This window comes from Odocoileus virginianus, chromosome 18 (assembly GCF_023699985.2).
Source record: "Odocoileus virginianus isolate 20LAN1187 ecotype Illinois chromosome 18, Ovbor_1.2, whole genome shotgun sequence".
NCBI classification, from domain to species: domain Eukaryota; kingdom Metazoa; phylum Chordata; class Mammalia; order Artiodactyla; family Cervidae; genus Odocoileus; species Odocoileus virginianus.
The window spans coordinates 54,552,374-54,566,914 of NC_069691.1; the positions used below are offsets into that span (position 1 = coordinate 54,552,374).

Here is a 14,541-nt window from a genome sequence, read left to right on the forward strand (position 1 = left end):
GCTAAATAGAGAGTCAATATCTTTGCAGATATCCAGAGTTACCGCTCTGAGTTGATCTCTCCTCTCTAATTATTCCCCTATGATTTCCACTTTCCTTGTTTTCTCAGACCTCCAGGTCTCGATCCTTAACTCAGGAAGTCTGCTGAGCTTCACCTAGGCTTTTCTTCTACATGCCTTGACCTAGAAACTCTTGTCCACTGTCTGGAAAAGTGTTGTTGATATACCTGATGTGATGTGTTAGTTTCAAACAGAAGGGTTTAATCCATTTCTTATTGCTCCATCATGAATAGGAAAGTGGAAGTCTCTGGTTTTTTTGATTGCTTGCTTTTCGGCTTTTGTTTTTAAGGAAGAAAAAAATTCCTTATTTACTTGAATGATTCTATATTGTGAGAGACAAGAGCTCCCACCATTGTGGCCAGGGTGTAAAATTAAAATGTACAGTGTGATCTCCCATTAAATTCGACACCAATGAACAAAAAAGAAATCAGCAGAGCAGCAGATGGTACTGTTTGCAGCTCTGGGAGAGACTCGAGGCTCATAGTCACCATCTGCCTGCACAGCATTTTCTCAAACTTAGTATTTAGCAAAGTTTATTACTACTAAGCTTATGAGCATTATGAGACAGATTACCAAATTCCTGCGTTCTACCATGCTTTAATTAAAAGAAATATATGTCATGTGTTGGATAATTATGGAAGCTATGTGAAACATAAATATCGTGGCCTGTTGCTCTTCTTAATAACTTCTGCTTTTTCAGTTCAATGCCAAAAAGAAACATTTACTAATTTATACAGTATACCTTTAAGAGGTCTGTGGGATCAATTCATTGCTGGGCTTGCAAATTCTTACATAAATTCTACCCCTGAACACTTTTATTAAAACTGACTCTTGAAGAGGGGATATATGTATACCTATGGCTGATTCATGTTGAGGTTTGACAGGAAAAAAAAAATCTGTAAAGTGATTTTCCTTCAATTAAAAAAATTAATTAATTAAAAAAACAGACTCTTCACTGTTTGTGAAGTTCTCATGAATACAATTTGTGATTCCTGTTATATATTATAAGTTGCTGATGGTTACATATTCTGTATTTCAAGCAACACACATTCAGTAAATTTAAGACCATCCCTTGGCTAAAAATTTGTAGCTATACATATTGAAGTTTAACCAATTGGTAGAGAAATTTGTTTAGATATAATCATGCATAATTAATCTCAGTTTTGGATAGAGTTGCAAGTTCTGCGTCTAAATCTATGGGTATCTTCTATGGCCTACATAATCATTCACAGTATTAAGCTGAAACATAGGCAAAGCCCTTTTGTAGGTCAAAAGTGGTCAAATTTGATAAACATATACAGTTCAAATTAACATAAGACAATTTTAATTACAATCTTTTGCCAATACCGAGATCATGCTTCTGTTAATGATTTCCAAAGCTGTTACACAGGTGTCTTTTTACTGCTATTGCTTTTAATATAAAAGATGCACAGTGAATATCTTGGTTACTAATATTTTATTCCTGTAATATTTCTGATTATAAAATCTTAATGTGAACTGAATAAAAAATGAATTTATAGTTGCTAAAGAGTGGTGTTTAAAGGCTTAAAATATATATTTCAAGTGATTTTCAAATTTCTATGTAGGAATAAAAATGTTACAATAACCAAGATAATTTGGGAGAGAAAAATGAGCAGGCAGTCCTTGCTCTAATTCAAAGTTATAATAAATAATCCATTTTCCCAGGCTGCACAATAAAGAAAGACTGCCTGGGTTTTCTTCCATGTTTGTTATTTCATAGATATGTTGCACTAGATGTGATACTTTTAGTATTAATACCTACCTCTAAAGTTTATTTTAAAGATTAAATAAATCAATCCATTTAATGTAATATCAAAATCTCTTAGGCATAGACAGAACTCAATAAAGGTTAATCATTGTTATTTTAGGTGCATATTCAGTATTTAGAAGTGAGACAGCATGGATTTGCATTGTGACTTAATACTCTGACTCAACTCGGTCATTACAAATACGTTGTTTTTAAAAGAAGTACTTATTTCATCAGTTGTTATGGGTTTAAATGAGTTGATGGACATAAATTACTGAAGATTTTGGTCTTTGAGTCTTAAAACTGACAAACTACTCTTTTATATGTATATAACTTATATAAATTTTAAGAAAATTACTGCAATTCAGGCCATGAAGTCTATGTAATATATAACTCTACTCCATCCCCAGCTTCTAAGCAGGTTTAAACACAAATATCTACAAAAATGGATACACTTTCCACTGCATAAATCTCTGGGGAAAATATGAAACAAAATGAGCATTCATTTATGGAACACAGAAGTTATTTTTAGGGTATGGGGTTAGGTGTGTAAGATACATGCAATAACAAAATAAAGATTATTGGAGGAATAAAGATATATTGCTTTATTTCCATTACTGTACCTGTCTTTCAGAGAGGCCAGCCAGGTCTACTGATCACTCTGAGTCTGGAACTCTTTTGGCCCCAAAGCAAATTCTTAACCATCCTGGACTTTATGTCCTCTGTAAAATCTTACTGGTTCCACTAGACACATGCTATAGTCTGACCACTTGTTCTATCACGGTAATGCACCTCAAGAATAGACTATGGCAACAAGTGAGATGTAGGAGAAAGAAGATAGGTGGGAATACGGCCAGAAAGGGGTAGTGCCATAATTTTTCAGATGACACAAATAGTTTACCACAGTTTTTAGTATAGGTGATAATTTTTATGTGGATAAATAATGCTAATTTGTAACATTTCAGGATCACATTTTCTATATTGAAGATGGTTAGATCAATAACTGGGATTTCTCAATGGCTTAGCAGGTATAGAATCTGCCTGCAATGCAGGAGACATAAGAGATTCAGGTTCAATCCCTGGGCTGGGAAGATCCCCTGATGAAGGAAATGGCCTGGTTTTTGCTCTTTGATTTTTCAATGCTTAATCAGTAAAAATAAAATTTTCCCTTTTGTTTATATAATTTTTAAGGAATATCAACCTAGATTTTTATAAAATATCTATAAATATGTAAGGTAAGGCAGTCTGATTAAGGAAAAGATAGCTTGCTTCATACAATAGACAATTTCATTATCTAATTTACAGAATACTCAACAGCCTCTATTTTGTATGTAAAGCAGTAAGGATCTTGGCTACTTTACTAAATAGGCAATATGATAGCTTATTTTAAATGAAATTAAGAAATTTCATTTGCTTCTTGTGCAAAATCAGCACTATTTTTGCTTTAAAAATGTACTGAAAGTATTTTAGAATGCTATAAATCTTTGGAAAAATACCTTAAAGGAAACATAAGACTATTTCAGTCAAATCAAGCTAAAAATATTCATTCTTTGTAGAGTAATAATTTTGATTTATTTCATTCCTTTTTCCATGTAATAACCTTTAGAAAGTCATGATAATCAATTTCTCTGATGATATCAATTCCTATAGTAGATCAGCTCCCATTATATTAGACATAATGCAAGTATTTGCATATTGCTATTACTACTCTCATAGACACAAGGATATAAATGTGGAATAATAGTATATACTCTCCACTTTTATGCCACTAAAGAGGTTCTATGTGTTGGGATATATATTTTCAGGACCCAGTATAGACAAAGCAAACATTTTCTAGCATATTTTTTTGTGAGCTCTAGATGTCTGGACTTCATGAGAATAATATGTCTGCACAGTCTTTTGGTGTTATAACAACAGATTTTTTGATATATTTATAATATTCAAACAGAGAAAAGTTGAGTGGTAATTATCCTATAAACCACATGTAAGTTAGCAAATGAATAAATAAATACACTTTGAACTAGTATTGCTACTTCAGGAATTTGTCAAAAGAAGTTAAGAGAAGTGGTTGAAAAAAGCATTTGGTAGATATCAGAGCTTTATTTATACCTGCAAATAATAAAAAACACCATAGAATTTATGCACCAGTAATGGGAAGTTTCAAAAATAAAGTACAACATACTTCTATGTTGGAATACTAAAAATAGTGTTGTCTAAGTGTATTGATAGACAATATAGCGTCTAGCTGAAAAAAAAAGCAGAGATAGAGTAGTTTGTACAATATAGTGTAGCTGAAAAAGAAAAACAGTTACAGTGGTTTGTACAATAGATGACAAGAGAAAAAGATATACAAACACAGAGAATATTAACCTTGTTCAGAGAAAAATATTAACATTTGCTATTCCTCTGTCAGATGGATTACATAGGATTTTTCTTTTTCTCTTGTTCTCTTTTGTATTGCATTTTGGGATGTATATACTCTTTGAGATTTTTCCATAGACAGGATTAGACAATCTACTCTGAATTAGCCGTATAGGACAACTACAATAAATTTGATGTATTGCCATCATAACACATTATCTGAGAGCCTTAAATATGAAAGATACTAAAACTAGACAGTCATAATTGTTCAGTTTTTCAGTTCCAGTCCTTGTATAGCTAATGAAAGAGGAATCAAGGCATGAAAAGTAGTGATATGTTACTTTATCTATATCTATCTATATTGCGAATAGGGAACTAAATAATATTCCCTTAAATAAGACTGTCTTATGATAAACTACCAGTTTGACTGCAAACCTATAACATCAGTGTTAGAACTCTTACCCACAAATTACTATTACTGTCCAGTTTATTGATTTTTGACAATCATATGGTTATAATAACATGTGGAGAAGATACTGCTTTTCAACCAAGTTTGATCACATTGAATAATTTTAACTGCCCAAAAGATGAAATCCTTTAAACTGAATCAATCATGTGTACTCTGAGTAATCCACAAGGAAACTGTCACATTTTACTGCTGTGGAAATCTACAGTCAGTCTCAAAATTTGCTTCAAGAAACTGAATTATCAGCAAGGTAGCAGGATACAAGATTATGGAAATTTGTTGCATTTCTTTATACTAACTGGTAGCTCAATGGTAAAGAATCTGCCTACAATGCAGGAGACCCAGGTTTGGTCCCTGGGTCAGGAAGATCCCCTGGAGAAAGTAATGGCTACCCACTCCAGTACTCTTGCCTGGAGAATTCCATGGACAGAGGAGTTTGGTGGGCTATGCTCAATGGGGTTGCAGAGTCAGACATGACTGAGCGACTAACACTTTCACTTTCTTTATACCAACAATGAAACATCAGAAAGGGAATGTTTTTTCTTAATTTTAAACTTTTAAAATTACAATGCCCAAAATAAGATACTTAGGAATAAACCTGACCAAGGAGGTGAAAGACTTATACACTGAGAACTATGAAACATTAATAAAGGATATTGAAGATGATTCAAATAAATGGAAATATATCCTATTCTCTTGGATTGGAAAAATTAGTATTATTAAAATAGCCATTCTACCCAAAGCAATATACAGATTTAATGTGATCCCTATCAAATTTTTCACAGAGTTAGAATAAATAATCCTAAAATTCACATGGAACCATAAGAGACACAGAATTGCCAAAACAACACTGAAGAAAAAGAACAAAGCAGGAGGCATAACCCTCCTAGACTTCAGACAGCACTACAAAGCTACAGCAATCAAAACAGCATGGTACTGGCACAAACACATACATGTGAATTGTCGGAGCAGAATAGAGTCCAGAAATAAACCAACACACCTATGGTCAAGTAATCTTCCACAAAGGAGGCAAGGTTATATAATGGCAAGACAATGTCCTCTTCAGCAGGTGGTGTTGGGAAAGCTGGACAGGCACATGTAAATCAATGAAGTTAAAATATACCCTCTCACCATATATGAAAATAAACTCAACATGCCTTAAAGACTTAAACATAAGACATGACATCATAAAACTCCTAGTAGAAAACAGGCAAAACATTCTCTGACATAAATTTTTACCATTGTTTTCTAAGGTCAGTCTCCCAAGGCAATGGAAATAAAAGCAAATAAATTAAAAAAATGTGACCCAATCAAACTTACAAGGAAAAGAAACCATGAACAAAACAAAAAGACAATCTATAGAATGGTTGTAAATGATGTGACAGACAATGGCTTGATTTTCAAAATATACAAACAACTCATACAACTCAACACCACCACAAAATGCCCTATCCAAAAAAATAGACATTTCTTCAAAGAAGAAATACAGAAAGATGCATGAAAATATGCTCCACATCAATAATTATTAGAAAAATGCAAATCAAAACCATAATGAGGTACCACCTCACACCAGTCAGAAAGGCCATCATTAAAATGTCCACAGATAACAAAGGCCAGAATTGGTATTGACATTGTTGGTAGGAATATAAGTTGAGGCAGCCACTGTGGAAAACAGCATAGAGGTTCCTTAGAAAAATAAAAATAGAATTACTATACAATCCAGGGATCTCATTCCTGGACACATATTGAGACAAATCTATAATTCAAAAAGATACATGCACCCTTATGCTTATAGCAGCACTATTCACAATAACTAAGCCACAGAAACAACCTAAATGTCCATCAACAGATGTTTGGATAAAAAACACATGGTATAATTTTACAGTGGAGTACTACTCAGCCATAAAAAATAATGCCATTGACAATAACATGGGTGAAACTAGAGATTATAATAATATGTGAATTAAATCAGGAAGCAAAAGACAAATACCATATGATATCACTTATGTGTAGAATCTCAAAGATAACACAAATGAATCTACCTCTGAAACAGAAATAGAATCACAGACATAGAAAACAGACTGTTGGTTTCCAGGTCAAGAGGATTGGGGGAAGGATGGAGGGAGAGATTGGGGTTAGCAGATATAAGCTTTTATATACAGAATGGGTAAACAATAAGGTCCCATGTATAGCACAGAGAACTATATTTAATTTTCTGTGATTAAACCATAATGGAAAATAATATTTAAAAGTGTATATATGTGTATAACTGAATCACTTTGTTGTATATCAACAAGTAATACAACACTGTAAATCAACTGTACTTCATTGAGAAAATGGAAAAGAAACTGAATTATTCTTGGGTTTCCTGCATATATATTCCAAATCATAACTCTATTCAAAATTTTCCCCTTCAATAAAATAAAGCTGTTCTTATTTGTACTATAGCTTTGTTTTCCTCAATTCTGTAAATGAGGGCTCAGCAAACCTTTTCTTTAAAGAACTAAATATAAGATATTAGCCAGATGATCTCTTTGCAATAATTCAACTCTGCCACTGATGTATAAAAGCAGCCACAGACAATGAGCCTGCTGTGTTACAATAAAACTTTATTTACAAAATAGGGAGCAGGTTGGATTTGACTTGTGGGCTATAGACTGCTGACCCAATCTAGATACATGATTCAATTTTCCACTCTGTAACATTTGCTTAAATTTAGTTGTGAGCTAAAAATAGTGCAGATGCCTAAATAAAGCTGATGGGACACTATGAACATTAAAGAGCAGAATTACACAATTCTATGCAGACACAGATGGTCACTCAAAAATTTCCCAAATTTTGTAGAGAGCAGGGTGATGAATCAGACAAACTTGTTGAAGGCTAACTTTCTTCCCCTAGCCAATTCCAACATATTTACATGATAACCTGAAGGAAGATTATTTGACTTCTCTCATGTGCCAGATATATTTTCTCATTTTAATCTTCATACCAATGCTGAGATATATTTTTATTGTTCTTGTCTTTTTTTTATTCTTTTGAACTGTGGTGTTGGAAAGGACTCAGGAGTCCCTTGGACTGCAAGATCAAACCAGTCAATCCTATAGGAAATCAGCCCTGAATATTCATTGGAAGGACTAATGCTGAAGTTGAAGCTCCAATACATTGGCCTCTCGATGCAAAGAACTGAGTCATTGGAAAAGACCCCAATGCTGGGAAAGATTGGAGGCAGGAGGAGAGGGAGACGACAGAGGATGAGATGGTTGGATGGCATCACCGACTGGATGGACATGAGTTTGAGCAAGCTCCTGGAGTTGGTAAGGGACAGGGAAGACTGGTGTGCTGCAGTCCATGGGGTCGCAATGAGTCAGACATGACTGAGCAAGTGAACTGAACTGAACTGTTCTCATTTTATTGATGAATAACTGAAGTTCAATGAAGTTAAGTAATTCATAGAATGGGATAGCAAATGTCAGATATACAGTCAACAAAAGGTATTTATTGCAGTATTATAGGAGAGAACTGATCCTCAGGTTGGGTTTCTGTTTGAATCCTCTGACCTTGATTCATGAAATGGACAATTTTATACAGTTGAAGACATAATTGTTTCAATAAATCATAAATTACATGAATTAATGAAATGTTAAAACATTTTTGTTTAGATTATTTCTGTGATTAAGTAATAAAAACTGAACCTTGCCTAGCTAACTTATTTAATAGCTAAATATCTGGAGTGACATGGTAAATATGTTAAATTTCAAGTCTGAGATACACATGCATCTTATATGTACAAAGTACAATATATCTTTATTCTTAGCTTCAAAATATTCATATACTTCCCATTGGTAAAAGAATATTCTTTGAACTAAGAATAAAAGAGGATTTTGTCCCTGTTCTTAGAACTTTTCAGTCACTGAATTTTAAAAAATGAATTTTGTAACTGTGTTGCTTCCTTAAGATTTTTTGGGGGTGGGGAAAGTGTTGACTGCCATTCTAATTCTTTTACCCAGCTTTTTTTTAAAAAGCCGACTAGAGCTTTTACATTCTCTCTTCCTCTCCCAACATGGCGGCCTCAGCGAAAAAGAAGGACAAGAAGGGGAAGACTATCTCCCTAACAGACTTTCTGGCTGAGGATGGAGGGACTGGTGGAGGCAGCACCTATGTCCCCACACCAGTCAGCTGGGCTGATGAAACAGACGATCTGGAAGGGGATGTTTCAACCAGTTGGCATAGTAATGATGATGATGTGTATCGGGCACCTCCAATTGACCGTTCCATCCTGCCCACTGCTCCACGGGCTGCTCGGGAACCCAATATCGACCAGAGCCGTCTTCCCAAATCTCCACCCTACTCTGCCTTTCTAGGGAACCTGCCCTATGATGTGACAGAAGACTCCATTAAGGAATTCTTTAGAGGATTAAATATCAGTGCGGTGCGTTTACCGCATGAACCCAGCAATCCTGAGGTTAAAAGATTTTGGTTATGCTAGTTTGAGGACCTGGATTCCTTGCTCAGTGCCCTGAGCCTCAACGAAGAGTCTCTAGGTAATAGGAGAATTCGAGTGGACGTTGCTGATCAAGCACAAGATAAAGACAGGGATGATCGTTCCTTTGGCCAAGATAGAAATTGTGATTCTGACAAAACAGATACAGAGGGCCCGTCCTGCTGCAGACAGCTTTGATGACTACCCACCTAGAAGGGGTGATGATAGCTTTGGAGACAAGTATCAAGATCGTTATGATTCAGACTGATACCGTGATGGGTATCGGGACAGTTACCGTGATGGCCCACGCCGGGACATGGATCGATACAGGGGCCGAGATCGCTATGATGACCGAGGCGGCAGAGACTATGACAGAGGCTATGATTCCAGCATAGGCAGTGGCAGAAGAGCGTTCGGTAGCAGGTACCGTAGGGATGACGACTACGGGGGTGGCGGGGACCGCTAGGAAGATAGATACGACAGACGAGATGACCGGTCCTGGAGCTCCAGAGATGTTTACTCTCAGGATGATTATAGGCGGGATGATAGAGGTCCCCCCCAAAGGCCCAAACTGAACCTAAGGCCTTGGAGTACTCCTAAGGAAGATGATTCCTCCGCTAGCACCTCCCAGCCTCTATCTTTGGAGGGGCAAAGCCTGTTGACACAGCTGCTAGAGAGCGAGAAGTTAGCAGAGCGGCTACAGAAGGAGCAAGAGAAACTGCAGCGTCAGCTGGATGAGCCAAAACTAGAACGACGGCCTCCGGAGAGACACCCAAGTTGGCGAAGTGAAGAAACTCAGGAACGGGAACGATCAAGGACAGGAAGTGAGTCATCACAGACTGGGACCTCACCTACATCTGGCAGAAGTCAGTCAGACCAGGATGCACGAAGAGAGTGTGAGAAGTCTTTAGAAAATGAAACCCGCAATAAAGAGGAAAACTGTCAGTCTCCAACTTCTAAGCCTCCCAAAACCTGAACAGCCTCTAAAGGTAATGCCAGCCCCTCCACCAAAGGAGAATGCTTGGGTGAAGCGAAGTTCTAACCCTCCTGCTCGATCTCTGAGCTCAGACACAGAGCAGCAGTCCCCTCCAAGTGGTGGAGGGAAAGTAATTCCAGCTCAACCACCTGAGGAGGGATGGGCAAGGAAAGATGAAAATAAAGTAGATGGGGTAAGTGCCCCACAAGGCCAAAGTGGGAACTCCAGCCTTGGTCTAGGAGACGGAGGGAACAAAGACCACTGGAGGGAGTCAGACAGGAAAGATGGCAAAAAGGATCATGACTCCAGCTCTGCACCTGAGCCAAAGAAAGCTGAAGAAAATCCAGCCTCGAAGTTCAGTTCTGCAAGCAAATATGCTGCTCTTGCCATTGATGGTGAAGATGAAAATGAGGGAGGTTACACCGAATAGACCTCTGAATTCTGTCTAGTCTCTCTCTACCCTGGAACATTCGAGAGCAAATCAAACCTCTATCCAGACAAGACAAAATAAAACTCACCATCTCCTGGAGACCTTTCTTAACATTTTTTTTTAAAAAAAAAACACAAAATGAAATTCTTTTGCATGCTGCTGCAGCCTTTATAGTATTGAACTAACAGGAGAATCACCAGTGTAGCCAGAGAAAGATACGTACAGCTCTTAATGGAAAAGTTGTGGTGTGTTTTTATGACACATGCAATTGCCTGTGTGATTCGTGCCTAGGGGCCTCTGTTTAGCAAAATGCAGTGATGGTGATGCAGTGTCTGGGATCTAGTTGGACAGTAGACAGGTATAAGGAAGAGTGAGATTCCTACCTTTAATTCTTACTATCCTGTTGTGGCATACATGAATTCTCAAATATTTCCTGAATAAATTCTCCATCCTCAGCAAGGTAGGTTTAGTCTCTGATGTTTTAGTCTCCAGGAGGCTGCTAACCCCTTCTCTCATTTAGTTCTGAGTTACTGGGGCCAGCCTATGGGGAGTTCCTTCATTTGTACCCCCCAGGGGGGTAGGTGGAAGTGAGTCTACAGGTCACTGAAGAATAGGACTGTTTGGTGACCAAAATAAATGGGGAAATCGTGGTTTGAAAAGAAGGTTGGGGGTTTGGTGAATTATTTTGCACCAGTAATAGAGAAAATGGTATATCACCTCCAGTAAACACATGAATGGTTTACTTCCTGGAGCAGGAAGCACTCAGGGTTTGTGGGAATTCCCAAATCTTTATGTGTCCTGGTTTCACCCTTTCTTAAACACTATCCCTTCTGAAAGTTCAAATAAATCCACATTCTGTTGAAATCTTGAAGTTTTAAAAATTCAGACTCTTGTCTGAATTAGGTTCCTCCTGCCAGTCTTTCCTGTTACCTTCCCACAGACGACTTGGACTTCAGTCACACTCTTCATCTCCTAGGCATCCTCTAGAGCCCCCTGGGGGCTGTCTAATGAGGAATCACTACTGCTGTTCTTAAGCAATTCTTGGTTCCTGCATGTCTTGAGTCTCACTCCTTCCCTCCAGCCATTCCTGCTTCTGCTGCTTTGACCCCTTTTGCACCTCAGGAAACTTTAGAATTACCAGTCTTAGGTGGTGAGTGTGGCCACTCACCTACATTGGGGTGAATGGAAATTAAATTGGAAACCTTTCTTACAACCTTGATTGGTATTGAGGGGTGTGCTTTTTAAAAAAGTTTCCATCTCTGCACTGAAATCCCACACAAATGTTTGGGTTTATAATGTGGCCTACCTAGACCAATGTTGGGGGGGGGGGGGTCGGTTCTTTTTGTTTTTTTAGCATTCTTTGCCAGAATGAATGATAATGGAGAACAATTTAACAAAGTTCTTGCTTCTCTTGCAACACAATAGCTTTACTTGCCTCCTTTTATGTGCACCTTGGTACTGTCAGCTCAATAGATGGTGTCCTTATGGGCAGTATTGGTACCTACAGAGAAAAGACACCTTGGTCTCTTTTATTTGCAAGCTTTTTTCCCATCAGTCCTAGGTTAGACCCTGTCCAATCTTGCAGGGTGTTGGTTTATGAGTGCTGCAGCAGTGAGCATAATGAGTCATTTACCCAGTGGACATAAAGGACATACCAAGTGAAGTAACTTTAAATAATTGGCTTGGAGTGGCTAGTAGCTAGGAAGTGGCTTTTAGCGATACCCAAGGTTGAGAGGGTATTTTTTTAAACCATTTGCTATAGATGTTGAAAAGGTAGGGTTTGCCCTCTTCATGTCTACTCCTTCCAAATAGATGTATACAAAAAAGCTGTTTTCCCCCCATTCCTCTACTCTGCCACCCTGTTAAAACAAACAGGGATTTATGACCCGCTCCTCATTACATGTAAAATTTGTACAAAAATATCTTCCATGAAAATGATTTGTAATCTGTAGACTTATTACCCGGGAGATGTCTTGAGATGTAAAATTCCATCCTTTGGGTTTTGGGGTTTTTTGTTTTCTCCAAATAAATCTGGTCTTTAAAGTTCAAAAAAATAAAAGCCGACTAGAAATTTCAGAAATTTCAAATAACGTGAAACCTAAATATTAGAATGACTGTGTGTTCATTTGTGTAGCAAAACTCTAGTTTAGTGGCCTTTTGTATTAACTAAGTTTCAGGGAACATCCTGAGAAAGCTATATGTTATCGATAAGATTTCAGCCATGAGAAAAGGTAGTAGTATACTCAGCTCTTATATTAGCCTTGCCTCCTTTTTTTTTATGTTTTCTTTTTTTTTTTTCATTTATGTTTATTAGTTGGAGGCTAATTACTTTACAATGTTGTAGTGGTTTTTGTCATACATTGACATGAATCAGCCATGGATTTACATGCTTGACTCCTTTTTATTTATTTATTCAATGCACAATCATTGAGCCCCTATTCTTGGCTAGGCACTAAATCTTAATTTATTTTCACTTAATAACATGCTAAGTTCAAGAGTAGAAATTTTCAAGGGATGTAAGAGAAGGCACAAAGAAAACTTTAATTTAGACCAGTATATCAGGGACAGTTTACTAGATGAAATGCTGCTGGAGTTCCCTGAATCAATGAGCAAGTTATTGAGAAGTGGGAAGCTGGGAAAAGGAATTGCAAAGGGAGCAGAAATGTCCAGGAGTCTGTCAAGGATTTCCCCTCATTCTTTAAGAGCAGAGATGTGGGCCCAGAGGAAGGGTTGTGAGGAAAATGTGTTTTTAGTTTTTAAGGTGTGTGGGTGAAATAGCAATGGGTGGTACTGATTCTGTATTAGTCACAAAGGTAGGCTGAGATTCTAATGGCAAAAAAGACAAGTTGTGGAAAGGAACTTATGTTTTTTGCAGAAATGGATAAAATTCTAGCAAATCATGGATTTCATGGTCTAGGCAACTTGCATGTATGTGCATTCCATCACAAATCCCAGATTTCAACTCTGCTTCTATTGAAGAGTCAAGTAACTTTGGTTCTGAGAACAGTGAAAGTTGCACAATGTGGCCTTTTCAATTTTACTTTTTCGTTAACATTTATAATTTACCTATAATATTTTAAGAGGTACACTTATTACTAACACCATCTTCACACGGAATTTCTATGAAGAAAACACAAATTTAGGATGCAGTGCAAACTTTCTGACACTAAATCTTCCTGTAATGACTAAATTAATGGTGGAGGTGAAAGAGTCAGAGATATTTATGACCCTGGCTTAACACCTTCCTCAAATTTAGTGTATCACAGTATTTGGGCATAATAATTTTGTGTGTTACAAACTAGTTCATTATATGGTACCTATTTCAATCCTTCTAGAAATCCTATGTGGCAGAAGAAAGCATATGTACTTTACTGATGAAGAAACAGACTTAAAGATTTAATAAACTCTCTAGCCTGAACGGACTCACTGAAAAAGATCCTGATGCTGGGAAAGTTTGAAGGAAGGAGAAAAAGGGGACAAGAGAGGATGAGCTGGTTGGATGGCATCTCTGACTTGACAGACATGAGTTTGAGCGGGCTCTGGGAGTTGGTGATAAACAGGAAAGCCTGGCGTGCCGCAGTCCATGGAGTCGCAAAGAGTCAGACATGACTGAGTGACTGAACTAAACTGAACTAGCCTTTACAGTGAATAAACGGTTAAGTGATATTTAAAATGGTAAAGAATCTGCCTTCAATACAGGAGACCCAGGCTCGATCACTGGGTCAGGAAGATCTAGAGAAGGGGAATGGCAACCCACTCCAGTATTTTGCCTGGAGCATCCCATGGACAGAGGAGCCTGATGGAACATAGTCCATGGGGTCGCCAAGAGTCAGACATGACTGAGCGACTAACACTAACAATAGCCTTTTACAGTTAATAAATGGTTAAGCAACATTCAAACTCTCTTACCTTTTTGTTATCCCTTACTATAATATCTTACCACAGATAAACTCCAGGGTAGAAATCGGAGTCACAAAGATACTTTCCTATAGGCATTAGGTCT

The 14,541-nt window shown here is 37.3% G+C and overlaps 1 pseudogene; it reads left to right on the top strand.

Annotated features, from left to right (window-relative positions):
• The first annotated feature begins 8,700 nt into the window (after positions 1-8,700).
• LOC110152152 (eukaryotic translation initiation factor 4B pseudogene) lies at positions 8,701-11,419 on the top strand (annotated as a pseudogene).
• The last annotated feature ends 3,122 nt before the right edge of the window (positions 11,420-14,541 follow it).